This window comes from Tamandua tetradactyla, chromosome 3 (assembly GCF_023851605.1).
Source record: "Tamandua tetradactyla isolate mTamTet1 chromosome 3, mTamTet1.pri, whole genome shotgun sequence".
In the NCBI taxonomy this organism is placed as follows: Eukaryota; Metazoa; Chordata; class Mammalia; order Pilosa; family Myrmecophagidae; genus Tamandua; species Tamandua tetradactyla.
The window spans coordinates 81696880-81714269 of record NC_135329.1 but is presented as its reverse complement, the minus strand read 5'-3'; positions in this window follow the sequence as shown (position 1 = coordinate 81714269).

Sequence of the window (17390 nt, the reverse complement as noted above, 5' to 3'; positions counted from 1 at the left end):
GACAGATGGACAGGTCCCCGAATGGACAGATAGGCCCCCAAATGGATAGATACATACATCTCTAGCTATAGAGACAGATGTACCTCCAACTAGTTAAACTTTATCTGGACCATCAGACAGACCACACACAGACAACCTTTTGCCCCTAGCCAGCCAGAAAGACCCCCCAATTATACCAGTCCCCAGCTACTCACTCAGATCTCTAGCCAGACAGATCCTCTAGCCCTTAAGATTAAGAGATTTTGGAATTGGCTCACATGACTATGGGGACTGGCAAGTCTGAATTCCATAGGGCAGCTGCAAGTTGGGAACTCTGATGAAGAGTTCAGTTAATTCCCAAGAAAAAACTGGTTGGCTGAAGGAGAGTTAGAAATTCTTCTTTTTTTTTTTTTTTTAATATTTTTATTGCCAAATCTTTAACATATAGAGTCCATTCATGGTATTACAATCAGTGACTTACAATATCATCACATAGTTTTGCATTCATCACCAAGATCATTTTTTAGAATTACTGCATTACTCCAGAAAAAGAAATAAAAAGAAAAAACTCATATATTGACCACTGTCGTTGACCACTAGTATTTCCATCTACCCAGTTTATTTCCCCTTGTGATAGTTAGGTTCTGGTGTCAACTTGGCCAAATGATTACGCCCAGTTGTCTGATCAGGCAAGCCCTGGCCTGACCATTGTTGCAAGGATATTTCATGGCTGGTGTATTAAATCATCAGTTAGTTGCATCTGTGGCTGATTACATCTGCTATAAACTAAGGGTATCTCCAACAATAAGATAATCCGATTAGTTGAAGGCTCTTAAGAAAGATGAGATGCTTTCACTGCTTCTTCAGCCAGTGAGGCTCTCCTGCAGAGTTCATCCAGACCTTTCATTGGAGCTCTGTTCCCAGGAAGTTCTTCACAGCCTTCCCGTATGGATTTTGGACTCTTCCATTCCCACAGCTATGTGAGACACCTTTATAAATCACATATTTACAGATCTCTCCTGTTGTTTCTGTTTCTTTAAAGAATCCTAACACACCCATTACCCGCCCTATTATTTATTTATTTTTTTATCTATTTTTTTTACTCATCTGTCCATACCCTAGATAAAAGGGGCATCAGACACTAGGTTTTCATAATCTCACAGTCACACTGTAGAAGTTATATCTTCATACAATCATCTTCAAGAATCAAGGCTATTGGAACACAGCTCAACTGTTTCAGATGCATCCCTCTAGCCACTCCAATACACCATAAACTAAAAAGGGGGTATCTACATAATGGTAAGAATAATCTCCAGGATAACCTCTTGGCTCTGTTTGAAATCTCAGCCACTGACACTTTATTTTGTCTCATTTCTCTTTCCCCACTTTTGGTCAAGAAGGTTTTCTCTATCCCTTGATGCCAGGTCCCATCTTATCCTGGGATTTCTGTCCCACATTGCCAGGGAGGTTTACACCCCTGGGGGTCATGTCCCACATAAAGAGGGAGGGCAGTAAGTTCACTTGCCATGTTGGTTGAGAGTGAGAGGCCACATCTGAACAACAAAGAAGTTCTCTGGGTCTAATTTTAAGTTGGCTTAGCCTATCATTTTCAGGAATATGTTTCTGATCAAGGGCTCAGCCTATTGATTTGATTGTTCCCAGTGCTTGTGAGACTATCAGAAATTCTCCAAATGGGGAGGTTGGATATTTCCTCCTTTATCCCCAGTCCCCCTAAGCGGACTTTGCAAATTACTTTATTCACTGCCCAAATTACTCTGGGTTATGTCAGGGCATCACACTAACCTGGACAAACCAACAAAATCTCATACCCTATTCAAGATTCCATGTACTTATGGTGTTGAACTAAACTGACCATACAAGTTAAATTGGATAATTCATTACCTAAAATATAAATTTTGTACCAAATAAACATCTCTCCCCTTGGTCTCACACAGAAGTTGAAGTTTTAAAATATGGAAAGTATCATACTTTATCCTGTATTCTGATCTATCTTAGTTCGATCCAGCTCAGCTTCCTTCATATCTCTGGTCAAAGTCTGATGCCTTTTTCAACTTCAAAAAAATTCTTCTTTTTGACTGCTGACATCATCTGTTCTCTATTTCAGGAGATCTGATTGGATGAGCCTTCTCTCATTATTGAAGGCAATCTCCTTTGTTGATTATAGATGCAGTCAGCCATAGATGCAATCAACTCACTAATTATTTAAATCCATGAATTACCTTCACAGTAACAATCAGGCCAGTGCTTGCTGGAGCAAATAACTGGACCCCATAATCTAGCTAAATTGACACACGAACTTTACCATCACACCCCTTGCAATGTTGCTTTCTTCCCAAACAGGTCAGTATCTATCTGACAATGTTAGGTACTTCCAAGACTTCCAAGCTATGCCTTTCCCATACAATGCCCTCCTCAGGTTGTGGAAAATTCTTCTGTATCCACGATGTGAATAGGTCATACCAAACCTCTCCAGGCACCTACCAGCTAGGCCCTCATACCTCATCCAGTTGCTGTAAGAATTCAGTGAAATAGTGCATGGAATGGACACTATGTTCAGTGAACTTTAGACAATAGTCAGCTTGGGGTCCTGGGTTCAACATAGGTCCTCGGACAAATCATCTGCTTTTTTGGTTTTGTTAAATGAGCATGAAACATGCCTTCATTGATCTCAGCAATGTTTGCTGGCAATGATGTAGTTAAGTGCTATAAGGTCTTTGAATGAGAAGCAACACAGCCAATAGAAAACAGGAATTGCAAAGAAACCTAGGGATTCTCCGGCTGAACAGGAACCAGGAAGGCCAAGTTCCAGCCTCGCCAGAAACCCAAACCCTCAGCTAAAGTTGAAGCTGACCTTATTGGAGAGAGACTGGAAAGTGGACCTTTAAGTAGTTATAGAACAGATTTTAAAGTTTGGTATGGGTTACAGTCCCACGATTTTTCATTTTTTCTTCTAGATGCTGCAAGACACTGGAGACCAAAAGAAATATCAATATAATTATTCAGCTGTCATACACATTTGTTAAGTTCTGTCTTCTCTGTTATACTCCTCCTCTTTTTCCTTTTTTGTGAAAAAATAATATACATGCAAAAAAGCAATAAATTTCAAAATACATCACAACAATTAATTGTAGAACAGATTTCAGAGTTTGGTATGGGTTATAATTCCACAATTTTAGGTTTTTACTTCACGCTGCTTTAAGATACTGGAGATTAAAAGAAATATCAATATAATAATTCAGCAGAATTACTCGTTTGTTAAATCCTACTTTTCTGTATAACTCCACCATCACCTTTAATCTTTTTCTTACTCTTTAGGGATATTTGGGCTATGCTCATTCTAACTTTTTCATGTTAGAAGGGGCTGTCGATAATATGGGATAGGGGGATGGAACTAGTTGATGTTCTGGGAAGGCTGGGCCCTCTGCATTTCAGGACTTATCTGGTCCAGGGACCCATCTGAAGGTTGTAAGTTTCTGGAAAGTCACCCATTGTTTCATTTTAAATCAGTGAACAAAAAATGGTTTCTTCAATATAGATTATTGAGATAATTATGTAGTCATTTAGGAAAAAAGTTTGTGTTTTACATACAAGTTTATGTATATTGGGAAAATACCCAATGCATCAAACATTTAAATGTAAAATATGAAGCCTTACAAGTTTGAAAAGAAGTCGTGGAAAAATTTCTTTATAATCTTGGAGCTCAGAAATCTTCTCTGCTATCTAGGAATAAAAAATAGAAGACTAAAAGAAATATCAAAGCTTTTAAATACATAACACTCCAAAATTTCAGCCTCACAAAAATCACCAAAGTCAAAGTCAGAAAATTAATGACAAATTTGGAAAAAATACTTATATCTGAGATCAAATAAAAGGCTAATTTTCTAAGGTATTGTTTCAATTTACTAAAGCTGCCGGAATGCAATATACCAGAAATGGCTTGGCTTTTTCAACAGTGACTTATTAGGTTACAAATTTACAATTCTAAGGCCATGAAAATATCCCATAAGGCATCCAAAGGAAGAAACCTTCTCTGAGGGAAGACTGCAGGCATCCAGAGTTCCTCTATCACATGGGAAGGCACATGGCAATGTCTGCTGGTCCTTCTCTTCTGGTTCTGGTTTCAAAACTGGCTCTCTCAACTCCTGTGGGTCCTTCTTCCTTCTCCTGGTGCATTTTTCTCTTAGCTTCTCTCTCTCTCTCCAAGAGTCCTCTCTTAAAAGACTTCGACAAAGGATTAAGACCTACCTTGAAGTGTGTGGGTCACATCACCATTGAAATAGCCTAATCCAGAGGTTCCATCTGTCCCCACAGGGATGGATTTTGAGAGCGTGGCCTATTGTGGAGTACATACAGCTTCAAACCAGCACAGGTATCAAAAGTTCCTACGAAACAACAGACACAAGTTAAAACCCAACAAAAAAAATGTGCAAGGGTGCTTTATCTCACACATAATAAGAAGAGTGAAAATTAGAATTATATTGAGATAACAATTTATCATATTATTAAAGAGAATAAAGTTTAATAATGCAGTGTGTTGACTCAGATGTGAAAAAAACAGATGTGGGCGGGCCGCGGTGGCTCAGCGGGCAAAGTGCTTGCCTGCTATGCCGGAGGACCTCGGTTCGATTCCCGGCCCCAGCCCATGTAACAAACAAACAAAATACAATAAAACAAGAAAATGTTTAAAGATGTTTCCCTTTCTTCTTCCCTTCCTTCCATCCTTCCTTCCTTCTCTCTGTCTTTCCTTCCCTTCCTCCCTCTTAAAAAAAAAAAAAAAAAAAAAAAAACAGATGTTCTCATATATGGTCAATGGGTGTATAAATTCATACAACCTCTGTGGAGAATATTTTAATGATATCTATTAAAATTAAAAATGCCTATAGCCTTTGACCAGAAATTTCATTTGTTTTGGTTTGCTAAAGCTAACGAAATGCAATATACAAGAAATGGGTTGGCTTTTCTTAAATGGGATTTAATAGTTTACAAATTTACAGATAAGACTCTGACAATGTCCCAATTAAGGCATCAACAGGACCATACTGTCTCTGAAGAAAGGCTGCTAGCATCTGGGACACCTCTGTCACATGGGAAGGCACATGGTGGTGTCTGCTGATCCTTCAATCCTGGGTTTCATTGCTTTCACCTTCTGGCTTCAGTGGCTTCCTCTCTCAACTTCTCTTGGACTTTTACTGGTGTTTTCTCTCTGTCTTTTATCTTCTTATAAGAGGTTAAGACCCATCCTGAATGAGGTGGGCAACATCTCAACTTAAGTTAAGATCCTAAACACCGGAAGATCCTGCTTACAATAAATAGGTCCACCCCCATAGGAATGTATTATCTTTTAGAACATGATCTTTTCTGGGGGTACATATGGCTTCAAACCACCACAGCTACAATCACATCACTTGTGGGGAATAAGGTGTGAGAAGCTGATGCAACATACTTCTTGGGCTGCTATGTTTACTGTAAGTAATAAACTGCCCATTTCTCTAATTCTGAGCATTGGTGTTTTTTGTTGGTATATGTGATTATGTGTGTATGGAACTGTGGCAGGCTAGCCTTTTTGCTGACAAGTGAAAAGCTTAATGATTTCTGACAACATCCATTGGCCTCCTTGCTGTTCTCATTACCATGAACCCACTCTGTCTTGGGAATTTGCTCATTGGTTATTTATATATTTTTGGTCTGGGATGCTTTCCTTTCAAATTCTATACCTAATATATTAGAAAATTTATTTCTTAATGTTCTTTTCTGTCTGTCTCTTCCAACCAAAATATAAGCTCCATGAAGTCGCCATTGAACAGTGCCTGGCACTTAGCTGATGTGCAAGTTAATTTATCTCACACTATTTATTCACAGGCTCCCTAATTTCTAGTAAAATATGTTACCTTGCCCCAAGCATGACCTTTAACCTTTCCATGCCCATGTGTTTGATCATGTTCATCATCACATTGGGCTAACGTAACAGAATTTTCTTCTTGTTAAGAAGCAACTCAAAGGTGGGACAGAGTCTTCCATGTGAGTCTCTCATGCTCCTATGTGTCTTGATGAGCATGCCAAGAATGTAAAACCTTCCCACTCCTTACTCGGGTTTTTTTCTCGGAGCTGTTTTGCAGTAAGAAGCTTTTAGGCAGCTGATGTCTACCTTCACAGTATTTCCCAGGCAGCCCACTGCAGGAGGCATCTCACCTGCCTTGGTGTAACTTGGGGATGCAGGATCCAGTGCATGATGCTTGTGATCATTTGTCTCTGATTTAGAAGTCTCGTGCCTTCTGCGTCCATGAAACAGTAGCAGGCTGACTTATCTATCTGTGAATAGAGTAGTTTCTTAGGCTGCTCCAAACTGATATGATGAAATGGTTCAGCATAAACAATGGAAATTTATTAGCTTATGGTTTGAGACTGAAAAAAGTCCAAGTCAAGACATCATGGAGGCAACGCTTTCTTCCAAAAGACTAGCTGCTTGTGATCTTGGAAAGGCACATGATGGTGTCTGCTGGTCTCTCCTGTCTCTGGATTTTGTTGATCTCAGCTTTGGTCTCTCCCTCTCTCTCTCTCTCTCTCCTTCTCTTCCCCCCACCATATTCATTCCATTTATACTCCAATAAGAGGATTAAGACCTTACCTGAATGAGGTGGACCACACCTTAACTGAAGTAACCTCATCAAAAGATCCTATTGACAATGGATTCACCCCCACAGGAATGAATTAGATTTAAGAACATGTTGTTCTGGGGTCCATTCAACTCCAAACCATCACAAGTAGTATCGAGGACACCTCCTCAATGCAGCCCAGATTTCCACAGGTAAGAGTTTTCAGCACCCTCTCACTTTGCTTCTCTTCTATATATGGTGGTTGTCTTATTCCTCCTTCTAGACTGTGAAGCTCCTGAGAGCAAATGAGGAGGATTTGTAATGTCACACAATACCAGGCCTTCCTGTGGAAGGATCCATGAGGCAGAGGCACAGAGGTGCTTTACAAAGCTGATGAATACTATTTCAGTTTCCTAATTCTTGGGTGGGGAACAAAGAGAGACTGCAAATGAGTACTGGATTTTTAAAAAATTTTTTATTGAGAAATCTTCACACATATACTATCCATATATAGTATCCACCATACTTAAAATATCAGTGACTTAAAATATCACTATAATACTTTTAAAAAGTTTTTTATTGCATAGTATAACAAATATACAAAGAAATAAAAAAGCAATAGTTTTCAAAGGACTGTTCAACAAGTAGTTACAGGACAGATCACCACAATCATTTTAAAAACGTGATTTTTCACTCCAGAAAAATAAATAAAAAGAAAAAACTCATGGATCCCATACCCTTTGCCTCTTCCTCTCATTGACCACTAGTAATTCAGCCTAACCAATTTTTTACCCTTTTTCCTCCCTGTTACGTATTCATTTTTATCCCAACATTTAGTTTCGATATATTGCCTTTGTTACACTTAATGAAAGAATATTACAATGTTACTGTAAATTATAGATCTTAGTTTGCTTTAATTTTATTTTTCCATATACCGTCCCATTTTTTCACTTTTTAAATTGTATAATGTAACATACATACAAAGCAAAGAAAGAAAAAAGAAATAGCTTTCAAAACACTCTTCAACACATAGTTACAGGATAGATCCCTGAGTTTGTCATGGGCTACTATACCATTATCTCAGATTTTTCCTTCTAGCTTCTCGAGAACATAAGAGGCTGGAAGAAATAAATATTTTTTATCATCACAATAGACTTTTTTTCTTTTTTTGTGAAAAATAACATATATACAAAAAAGTAATAAATTTCAAAGCACAGCACAACAATTACTTGTAGAACAGATTTCAGAGTTTAGTATGGGTTACAATTCCACAAGTTTAGATTTTTACTTCTAGCTGTTCTGAGATACCAGAGACTAAAGGAAATATCAATTTAATGATTCAGCAATCATATTCATTTGTTAAACTCTACCTTCTCTGTATAACTTCACTATCACCTTTGATCTTTCTAGCCCACTTTTTAGGGGTATTTGAGCTATGACCATTCTAACTTTTTCATGTTGGAAGGGGCTGTCAATAATAAGGATAGGGGGGTGGAACTAGCTGATGTTCTGGAGAGGCTGGGCCCTCTAGGCTTCAGGACTTATCTGGTCCAGGGGATCATCTGAAGGTTGTAGGTTTCTGGAAAGTTATCCTAATGCACGGAACTTTTGTAGAATCTTATACATTTCCCTAGGTGTTCTTTAGGATTGGTTGGAGTGGTTCTGGTTAGCGTTTGGCAAGTTATGATAGGTAGCAATGTCTAACTGAAGCTTGCATAAGAGTGACCTCCAGAGTAGCCTCTATTTGTACTCTCTCAGCTACTGATACTTGATTATTTACACTTCTTTTCCCCGTGGTGCTGGGGCCAGACTCATCCCTGGGAGTCATCTCCCATGCTGCCAAGGAGAGCTTGATCCCTGTATACCATGTCCCATGTAGGGGAGAGGGCAATGATTTCACTTACAGAGTTGGACTGAGAGAGAGTGAGGCCACAGCTGAGCAACAAGAGGTTCTCCAGTAGTAACTCTCAGGCATACCTATAAGTAGGCTAAACTTCTCCACTATATACATAAGATTCACAAGAGTAAACCTCAAAATCAATAGCTTGGTCTATTGATTTGTGTGTTCCTAGTGTCTGACACAGTATCAGGTGTTTCCCTGGTGGTAAAGTTTAATAGTTCATTATTTTTTGTTAACTTTTATTTTTTATTTACTTATTTTTTTTGCATGGGCAGGCACCAGGAATTGAGCCTGGGTCTCTGGCATAGCAGGGGAGAACTAACTGTTCATTATTTTTATTCCCATCCCTCAAGGGACTTTGCCAATACTTTTTTGTTGTTTTATTTTTTTCATTTTTAAAATGAATTAATTAGTTAATTAATTAATTTTATTTTTTGCTGATACTTTTTGATTATCTGCTTAATATATTCTAGGATGTATCTAGGCATTACATTAAGCTATACAGAATTAAAGGCCCCCGTTGTTATTCTGGGCTCCCTGTGTTTCAGTTGTTCAAATGAGCTATCCAACAGGTTGAGTTAGATTACGTGCTACAGAAAATTTAGGTTCCATACAAAATAAGCCTTTGACTCTTTGGTCTAAGGGAGTAGGTGCAGTAATAAAATATGGACAATGTCTTCCTTATCCCTGTGTTTTTAATTACTTTGATCCCAACCTGATTGGCTTCATTCTTATCTCTAAATGCCAGGTTATAGGTCTATAAACAGCCTCTCAAAATCCAAGAATAAGATATACCACTCCAGACTAAACGTGTCTGCTGTAAGAGCTTACAATCTAGGCCGCTATTTTCTTATAAGCATTTTTTAAAGGAGATCATACAACAATTGTTCTCTCATTTTTTGGCTCATCAAGTGTCCCACATGTTCATTCACATCGCTGCATGCCTCACGACTTCATTCCTTATTGTAGCAGCACAATATTTGATCATATGTATCCACCATCGTTCACCAATCTATTTCTCAGTCAGGGCATCCTTCAGCCACCCGCACTCATTAGGCATTATGTATAATGCCCAAAGTCCACAGTCCATCAACACTCTTAGTTTTAGATAACTTCATTGTTCCCAAGAGAAAGATAACCAATAAACACAACCTTACCAAATAGGAAATCTAAATCTAAACCTCCCCTTAACTGATGTCCCTTCCCCTATTATTTACCTCTGCTGTTGCTGTGGGACAGCCGATGTTTTCCTGTTAAACATAGCTCATAGCATGCAATAGAAGTTTTTTCCCCTGTACCCTGGACTTAAACACTCTTTGTACAAGAATCATATCTTTGAAGTAGTTCTTGCAAGAACTGATTCATATTTCTAGTGTTGATCAGTGGGACACATAAGTCTATACAACCCCTTTCAATCTTGTTCACCTTCAATATAGTAACTTTACTTATAGACCCACTAGAGAACTGTCTTCACTTCTATCTATTCCCTTACATTTGAGTTCAACCTTATTAGCTAACCGTTCACAAATCTTCAGCTTCTATGTATCAGTAAGTCCTCTGTATTCTATATTATAAGACTCTGATTTTACCTTTACTATGGTCATAAAAGTGGAGTCATACAGTATCTATCCTTTTGCATCTGGCTTATTTCACTCAGCATTATGTCCTTAAAGCTCATCCATTTTGTCATGTGCTTCAGGACATCATTTTGACTTACTGCTGCATAATATTCCATTGTAAGTATATACCACATTTTATTAATCCACACATCCTATGATGGGCATTTGGCTTGTTTCCATCTTTTGGTGATTGTGAATAATGCTGCTATGAACATCAGTGTGCAAATGTCTGTTTGTGTCACTGCTTTTCAAGTAGTGCTATTGCTGGGTCATAGGGCAACTGGATATTTAGTTTCTTAAGAAACCACCAAACTGTATTCCATAGCAGCTGTACCATTATACATTCCTACCAGCAATGCGTAAGTGTCTCAATTTCTCCACATCCTCTCCAGCATTTATAGTTTCCTGTTTGTTTAATAGCAGCCATTTTTATAGTTTTTAAATTTCTTTTTAGTTAGACCCTGAAGTAATAAAATAAAATTTAAAAATCACAAGAAGCTACTATGAACAACTATATATCAACAAAATAGACAACTTCCTGGAAACACATAAACAAGCTACACTGACTCAACATGAAACAGAAGATCGCAACAAACCAATCACAAGTAAAGAGTTTGAATCAGTCATCACATCTTCCTACAAAGAAGACCCTATGACCATTCGACTTCACAGGGGAATTTTATCAAACATTACAAAAAGAACAAACATATCTTCATGTGCTTTTGAACCATCTGTATTTGCTCTTCAGAAAAATCCCAATTCATATCTTTTAGCCCATTTTATAATAGGGTTGTTTGTTTTGTTGTTGTTGTTGTTGAGTTGTATGATTTCTTTATATTTACAGGATATTAAACCTTTGTCCGATGTGTGATTTCCAAATGTTTTCTCCCATTGAGTTGGCTGCCTCCTCACTTTTTTGACAGTCTTTTGAGGTGCACAAGCATTTGATTTTGAGGAGTACCAATTTATTTTTTTCTTTTGTTACTTGTGCTTTGGATTTAAAGTTTAGGAAGATATCTTCTATTACTAGGTCTTGAAGATGTTTTCCTACATTTTCTTCTAGAAGCTTTATGGTGCTAGTTCTTATATTTAGGTGTTTGATCCACTTAATTTTTGTATAGTGTGAAAGGTAAGGGTCTTCTTTCATTCTTTTGGCTATTGATATGCAGTTCTCCCGTGCCCAGTTATTGAAAAGACTATTTTGTCCCAGTTCTGAGGATTTGGGGGCCTTGTCAAAAATCAGTTGACAAAAAAAATCAGTTGGCCATAGATTTCGTGGTCTATTTCTGCACTCTCAATTCAATTCCATTGGCCAATGCTTCCATCTGTGTGCCAGTACCATGCTGTTTTGAACACTGGCTTTATAATAGGTTTCAAAGTCAGAGTGTTAATCCTCCCACTTTGTTCTCCTTTTTTTAGGATGCTTTTAGCTATTCAGGGTGTCTTTATCTTCCAGATGAATTTGGGAATTAGCTTTTCGAAGTCTTCAAAGTTGGTTGTTGGAATTTTGATTTGTATGACATTGAACCTGCTAATCAATTTGGGTAGAATTGACATCTTTACTATAAATAACGTTCCTATCCATGAGAGCCATGGGAGCCTACTCCCATCTGTCGGGTGGGACCCTGGTGTGGACAAGCGCAGAGCTCAGGGACGGAGGGCTGGGGTAGTGTGCCATTGGGCTGGGGGCAGAACGGCTGGGATGTGCAGATCTGCGCTTGCCCCGAGCTAGGGAGCATGGCTTGGGTACGCGCATGCGCATTTAAGTACGCTAATGTACACATGCGCAGGGCTGGGGTGGGGGCGCCCCGGGGCGGGGTCGTTGGACTATGTGGGTTGGCGGCAGGTTCTCAGGTATGAAGGTGAGTACCCAGGCCCTGGATATGTAGGCAACAGCCTTTAGGGAGGGGGGTGCCCGTGGGTCTGGGTGCAGTGTCTCGTGAGGGGTGGAGAGGAACTGTGCGCTTGCGAGGGAGAGGTGAATAGGGCTATGCAGGAATGCGGCCTCGCCGGGCTGGTGTGTGGCATCAGGAAGTGGGATGCACAATTGGGAGGGGGTCAGGGCAGGGGCATTTGGAGTGCGGTCGGGGGGCACGTGATGGGGTTCAAGTGCGTGGGATGTGGGGGAGTCGTGGGTTGCAGGACGCAGCGACTGGGTGCACCTGAGCTTAGTGCGTGATTTGGCCTACTTCCTTATCCCCATGTCCCTGTCTGTGCACTCCTGAGGGCTTCAGGTCTCTGTTTGGAAATGGACACGCTAGACTGTTTGAATTAGTTGGTCAGTCTTTGGTTCTCTGCATCTCAATTCTTCAGCTTTTGCAACCAGGTCTCCCCTATGTGGTGTAGAAGATCCTTCCAGATCACCTATACCCTGGAATCGCTGTCCCTGTCACCATCCTGTCTCTCCTCTAACTGTTCTTTGGAGCAGGGTGAACTGGACCTACTGAGGGTATTTGTTTTTAAGTAACACAACTTCACTTACGCAGAGTATTATTTAGGGCTGACAAAGAACAGCTAAAAGCTGTTTGGTCTTTTCTGGCATGGGCTCAGCTGGCAAGGATTTGACCATAGTATGCTCAGTGGGACTGTATTTTATGGTCTGTGTTTAACCTGTGTGGGCTCAGCTGTCATGAATTTGATGCATCAACTTGGTTGCTGTGCTCTTGGCCAGCATGGAATTGGCCTGTGTTGTGGTTTGCTAGCTGCCGGAATGCAACACACCAGAGATGGATTGGCTTTTAATAAAAGGGGATTTATTTCATTAGTTCTTCAGAGGAAAGGCAGCTAACTTTCATCTGAGATTCTTTCTTACGTGGGAAGGCTCAGGGTAATCTCTGCTGGCTTTCTCTCCAGGCCTCTGGGTTCCAACAACTTTCCCCAGGGTTATTCCTTTCTGCATCTCCAAAGGCCTGGGCTGAGCTGCGAGTGCTGAGATGAGGTATGCCAAGCTGCTTGGGCTGTGCTACATTGCGTTCTCTCATTTAAGCACCAGCCTATTAAGTCAAACATCATTCATTGCAGCAGGCATGCCTCCTAGCCGACTGCAGATGTAATCAGCAACAGATGAGGTTCATGAACCATTGGCTCATGTCCACAGCAACAGAACTAGGTGCCTTCACCTGGCCAAGTTGACAACTGAATCTACCTACCACATGTCCACCCCTTGTCAACTTGGCAACTACACGCATCACCTTAAACAATATTAAGGTGCAAAAATTCTCTTCTGGCTGCAGACCTGTGAATCTCAAAACAAATTGTCTGGTGCCAATATGCAAAGGAGGATATTCACAGGATACAGTTTTCCATTTCCATAGGGAGAAATTGGTAGAACACAGATGTAAAACCTAAAGGGCAAACACCATTGGATTTCGAAGTGTGAAAGGCATTCATCCTTCGGCTTTAGAAAGTGGCAGTCCCACCCTTTCCAAGGCCCTATGCAGTGGCCCGCATCTTTCCAAATCAACCTCGGGGAACATGGAGGAGACCATCTTTTTCTTGGCTCCACTCTCTCCAGGCATCAGGGCCACCCCTGGGCTCTCTGCCATTTCCAGGGCACACGCTCAACTCCTCCATGTGGTGGCAGCCAGGCTCTCCCCAGTCCCCCAAGGAGCATGCTGTACCTTCTCCAAGGCCTGAGGCTGCAAGACTCTTCCATTGCAATGAGTTGGGAAACTCATCCTCGCCCTTCAGGGTAAACTCACCCTCTCCATATATATGGGTGGGTCCACTCTCCTGGCTGAGGTTTCTTGGCTTCAGACCCGAGCTTCCATGGTTCTCATTCTGCAAACTCTGATTTTTTCTCTTTTGTGTCCACCTTTGTCCAAGTTGGCAGTGGTTCTGTTTACATGAACAGTCTCTTCAAGCACTCCAGGACTTCTCCATCATTCTCTTCACAGTTCCTCCAAAATCTTCCCATTAGCCATCCAAAAAACTGTTCCAACATATCTGGTATTTGCAAACTGCAGCAGCACCCCACTCTCTGGTACCAAAATCTGTTGTAGTTTGCTAGCTGCCAGAATGTGATATATCAGAAATGGAATAGCTTTTAAAAGGGGGAATTTAATAAGTTGCTAGTTTACAGTTCTAAGGCCGAGAAAATGTCCCAATTAAAGCAAGTCTATAGAAATGTCCAATTTAAGGCATCCAGGGAAAGATACCTTGGTTCAAGAAGGCTGATGAAGTTCAGGGTTTCTTTCTCATCTGGAAGGGCACATGGTGAACACGGCATCATCTGCTGGCTTCTTCTCCTGGTTTCCTGTTTCATGAAGCTTCCCAGGAGGCGTTTTCCTTTTTTATCTCCAAAGGTCTGGCTGATGGACTCTCTGCTTCGTGGTGCTGCAGCATTCTCTGCTCTCTCTGAATCGCTCTCATTCTCCAAAATGTTTCCTCTTTTATAGGACTTCAGAGAGTAATCAAGACCCACCAGAATGGGTGGAGACATGTCATCACTTAATCCAGTTTAACAGCCACTCTTGATAAATCACATCTGCAGGGAGATTGTTCTAGTTTGCTAGCTGCTGGAATGCAATAAACCAGAAATGGAATGGCTTTTAAAAAGGAGAATTTAATAAGTTGCTAGTTTACAGTTCTAAGGCTGAGAAAATGTCCCAATTAAAACAAGTCTATAGAAATGTCCAATCAAAGGCATCCAGGGAAAGATACCTTAGTTCAAGAAGGCCAATGAAGTTCAGGGTTTCTCTCTCAAGTGAGAAGGCACATGGCAAACACAGTCAGGCCTTCTCTCTTGGCTGGAAGGGCATATGGTGAATGCGGCATCACCTGCTAGCTTTCTCTCCTGGCTTCCAGTTTCATGAAGCTCCCCAGGAGGCATTTTCTTTCTTCATCTCCAAAGGTGGCTGGCTGGTGGACTCTCTGCTTCATAGTGTTGCTCTCTCTGAATCTCTCATTCTCCAAAATGTTTCCTCTTTTATAGGACTTCAGAAACTAATCAAGACCCACTCAAATGGGTGGAGACATGTCATCCCCTAATCCAGTTTAACAACCATTCTTAACTAAATCACATCATCCAGGGAGATGATCTCATCACAGTTTCAAACACACAGCATTGAATAGAGATTATTTTACCTTTATGAAATGGGATTCATATTAAAACATGGCTTTTCTTAGGGGGCATACTTCCTTTCAAACCACCACAGAGATGATCTAATTACAGGTTCAAACATACAGTATTGAACAGGGATTATTCTGCCTTTACAAAATGAGACTTTGATTGAAACCTGGTTTTTCTAGGGGACATACATCCTTTCAAACCAGCACAGCCTGCGTGGGCTGCTTCAGCAGTGCTTGTGTGGGCCAGTGCAGAGAGGAGTCCAGCAGAGAAGGTGGCCCAGTTTCTTTTCTGGCAGATGGACAGGGGCTTCAGAGGAAGCCATGAAGCCCCCTTTTTGTTTGCTTTGCAAAATAACATCCCTGAAAGGGAGATCCAGGAGCTATGGCCGCGTTCTTATTTTTAGGAAAAGGGAGGCTTTGAGGATCATTTTTCATGTCGTTTGCAATATTGAGAAAGGAAAAGTGATAATGTGAAAATTATACCTGAGTTCACACTCCCTCCTGAAAGGTAACTCCGTCCTGCTGGGCAGAGATTAGACTAGAACAGTATTGTTCTAGATACTTGTTGAATAAATGATAGGCATAAACAAATAATATATAACGATTGACAAGGCTCATGCATAGATACCAGATTTTTGATGTTTCCCACTATGACATTTCTGAACAGCGTTCTCTGGAATGTATCCAGAAAAACCTACTCTACCTGGTGAAGTCTAGAGCTACGTCTCTGAAGGTCACTGATTCCTAAAACATGACGGACATCAGAATGTCCATGATGGACACTCAGGCAGGCCCATCCTTACTAATGTCTCTAGAGTAGGATGGTTGAGATGCCAACGCTACAGAATAGAGCCGCTGCTTGTATAGAAAAACCATACTGTTTGTGAATCTAGTCAGATCATTCTCAGTGCTGACTTGGCATCCATCTTTCAGACACACTTACAGAGACACACACACTTTGAATATATGAAACTTCATTTTGAAGAAACATCACATGGGGTATGGTGTGATGTAGTCTTAGAATTTCCCAACAAGCTGGTAATTATGATTTTCATATGGTGATTATAAAATTTGTGCTCTGTAATTTATAACCAAATCTGTATTTTCCAATTTCAAGTAAATCTACAGATACTCCACAAGAGATACAATAATCATGATCTGCCACTTTTTAAACATGACTGTGTTTAAAAAGTCATTGAGGGGTCAATGACTTCATCTATGAAAAGGTTTAACAAACTATTATGAATTTTGAAAGATCCAATGAGTTTAAGTAATAAAGTTCTATTTTAGTTTACTAATGCTGCTAGAATGCAATACAGCGGAGATAGAGTGGCTTATAAAGGGGATTTTTTTTTAGTTACAAATTTACTCATTTGCAAAGGCACATAGGATGTCTGCTGGGCTTCTCTCCTGGCTTCTGGGTTCAAGTGGCTTTCTCTGGGGTGGTTCATTTCTGCATCTCCAAATGTCTGGGTCTGAGACAGCTCTGACCTGTGTGTGCTGGGCTGAGATCCTTGGAACTGTTCTGAGCGCTCTTTTGACCTTGTTCCTTTTTTTGTTTAATGTTTTTTATTGTTAAATATAACATATATGCAAAGAAAAGAAAGAAAAAGCGATGATTTTAGAAGTACACATCAACAAGTAGATACAGAACAGATTTCAGAGTTTGTTATGAGTTACCTTGACACTGGTAAAGGATAAAATTAGCTGCTTTATTGGTTTTGGTGTCTCCCGTACTTCAATAATTGCCATATGCCCTAAAATTTTACTCAAGAACTATATTCTTTCTCCAGTAAGCACAGCCTAAATAAAGGAAACAATACTCCCTATCCTTTGCTTCCACTTATCAAAATTGTACCGAAGTTATTTACAAAGAGAGATAGTGGGATATTTGGGACAAGGTGATAGTGTTAAACATCTTTTCATAATATGCAAATGTATTTTAATAAAAGATAACATTAATTATTGCTCATTGCCTCATTCTACTCCCTGACCACCTAGCATCTGTACCAACGGATTAATTGAACTCATCTGTTGAAACATCTACATTTGTATGGGACTGTAGAGTTGTTCTTTTTTTTTTTTTAAAGGAAATGAGTTGCTTTATTTAGCTTCCAATTTCTGGGAGGCTCAAGATTTAAATAATTATTCTGGGCAAAAAAAAAAAAAGACAGTGCTTACAGATCTTTTTCGGCCATATTCTTTCTT